Source organism: Anthonomus grandis, chromosome 4 (assembly GCF_022605725.1).
Source record: "Anthonomus grandis grandis chromosome 4, icAntGran1.3, whole genome shotgun sequence".
Taxonomy (NCBI): domain Eukaryota; kingdom Metazoa; phylum Arthropoda; class Insecta; order Coleoptera; family Curculionidae; genus Anthonomus; species Anthonomus grandis.
The window spans coordinates 34,644,385-34,647,194 of record NC_065549.1 but is presented as its reverse complement, the minus strand read 5'-3'; the positions used below and the strand labels follow the sequence as shown (position 1 = coordinate 34,647,194).

The window sequence follows — 2,810 nt, the reverse complement described above, 5'->3', positions numbered from 1 at the left end:
GTAAAAAACTCTATTATGCTTTTATTATTCAAAATTGAGTGCACAGCTAACCCACCCAGACAAAGTAAAAAAATACTACTGGGAACATTACTGAAGCTACCGCCATTTTTGACCATAAGGTCTGTTTTATTTTGGGTGTGCGTAAATTACAAAATATGTAAATATAGCAGTACAAAGCGATAAAAAATTCGATAAATTTATAATTTTGGCTCCCAAAAAGTTTCAAAATTACCTCAATATATATATTTTTTAATTTTAGCAAAATCAAGGGCTAAAAAACATTGTGCAAGCCGGCAATAAATACGTATTTAACGTATGTAAAAAAATCTTCATAATTTCCAAAGTTTTGCATTTTCTGCAACCATCCTACTTTTTTATCAATATTTTGACCACATTCAATATTCTATGTAAAAATTAAAAAAAAAATCCAAAGGATTCGAATAAAACTTTTTAATGTAATTAATGATAAATATCTAAACCGATTTCAGATGGTTGCAAACCTCTACAAGGGAACCAAATTATTGAATTATTAGTCTAATAATTTTAAATACTAATAAACATTTTAAGAGATAATAAACATATTTAATAATAAACAACTGAGATTTAAGAGATGTTGCAAAACTCTCCATTTAAACTAATTAAATCGAGTTATTTTAACCAATCAAAATACCATAATAATTTTACAATTTTTTTTTAAACAAATACAAAGAAAGTAATTTCCGGGTACAAATACATGATCCAAATCCAGCCAAGTAGTGGTATGATAGCCTTCGATATTTACCCATCTGAACTCCTAGAAGCCCAACTAGTTTTATACACATATGGTTATTTGGGTGGTGCAATTCCTATAAATATAGAAATAAATTTACATTTTTGGTCAAAAATTATTACGAATTCTAAAATCAATTTACCTGAATTTTGCAGCTAGCCCCCTACTCATTTTAAAGTCCGCTGAGACACAGTGGGCAGCACTATATCCAGCTTCTAAGAAATATTTTCTTTGATGTTCTTAGTTTCAACTTTTTGTTCATTAAAGAGCAACCAGAACTGATTATATTCAATGTCCTTTTTCTAGATTAAAATAATTTATTAATATAATTGAAAGCCAAATCAGCGAAGAGTGAGGTATGTTTTTGTTTACGTCAAGGAAGTTAGCAACTGAATCAGAAACTAAAATCAAATTTTTACAGTGTGTTTAAGTTCTGCCCTCAATATATTTTTTTCATATTTAACGATTATATCTGTTTAGTTAAAAGAAAAAGTATAATTACATATGGAGAAAAGAAGTGTTCATTTGATTTTTTTGCAGCATAAAAGATAAATGTTTGTAAAATAATAAATAATTAGAAAAGACATTAATAAATAAACATTTTTTACAAAAAAAACTTTAATTTGTAGAGGCTTACAAACATCTGAAATCGGTTTAGATATTTATTATTAATTACATAAAAAATTATCATTAATTTTTTTTTGTGCATCTAAGAATTCAATTTTTCTTTCTCCAAAACCTTTCTTTTGTAGAGGTTTGTAACCATCTGATATCAGTTTAGATATTCATTATTTATTACAGAAAAAAGGTTTATTAAAATATTTTGAGGGATTTTGGGAGTTAGAGCCTTTTTCATTTCTTTAACATTTGACCTTTTGATTAATTTTCACAACGAAACCTTAGTTTCTATACATAACAGGGAGCGCGGACTATAAATTGGTTGCTGGCAACCGACATATGCTGCGTTCTCGATTTGATCGCTGGAAATCGGGATCGGACGCTAGCGTCACACACACATACGGAAAAGTTAAAGTTTTTTACATACCTTGCTATTTAAAACTCCAGAAAAGTTGACGATCGAATCTTGAAATGCAGAAAAACTAATAATTTCTGCCGATTTATGAGTAACGGCACGCCGGTTTTTTATAACCTATAACAGTGACATTCACAGAACACAAATATATTGAGAAGTGGTGGTTGCATACAAACTGATAGAAATTCTTCTGACAAATCAGCTAGCGCCCTCTCGCTTGGCAACGGCAACTGTTGTAACTAACTTGACTGTTTGACGTGCCTAATTGGACCAATTAAAATGGCGAAAGGCGTGGCCAAATTAAGGCGGGAAATCAAATTTCATTTAATCTGACAATCTTATCATTTAATCGTAATATCTAAAGCAAATGCCTACTCAAAAAGGTTACTCATAGAGAAAAGGGCCTTTTTGATTAGGTGTTAGATCAGATCTTGATGTGAACAAAAATATCACTTTTCAGCTTTATTTTACATATCTAAATGAGTTAATTTACTGGAATAATCTACGGCAGTGTACTAACCATAGTGTACGATATATCACCAATTGGACAAATGGAAATAAAACAATATTTTTCTTTAATACATTTATTATTTCATTTTTCAAAAAAAAAAACTTAAAATGATATACATAATATACAATAATTTATTATAATGGACATTATATAAATTAGAATGAATCTAAAAATTTTTAAAAGAATTTTGTTAGCACTGAACTACCCTAATTTTAAACAGATTAGAAAAGGTTGTCAACATTTGTGTGGTATTTTCTCATCATACATCTAAAGGCATTATTAGGTTAATAATATCCTCATTTTATTAACACATAGATTTAATAGAGGATGAATTATCCTTATTCAATATGTACTTGTATTTGTTTCCTAAAGAAAAATTAAACAGATTTTAAAATTATTTAAATTATAATTTAAATATTAATTTTTAAAATTAATTAAAAATTCTATAGCAGAGTGTTATCGAAAGAAACAATATATCCATCTACAAAACAAAATAA

General features: G+C 28.0%; 1 long non-coding RNA gene across 1 annotated transcript; it reads right to left on the bottom strand.

Moving 5' to 3' along the window:
- Positions 1-669: 669 nt before the first annotated feature.
- Positions 670-1,963, bottom strand: LOC126735547 (uncharacterized). The gene is made up of 3 exons (XR_007660436.1): positions 1,815-1,963; positions 912-1,071; positions 670-845 (listed from the first exon to the last, which is right to left on the bottom strand). It is a non-coding gene; the product is annotated as an uncharacterized LOC126735547 (long non-coding RNA).
- Between the last annotated feature and the right edge of the window lie 847 nt (positions 1,964-2,810).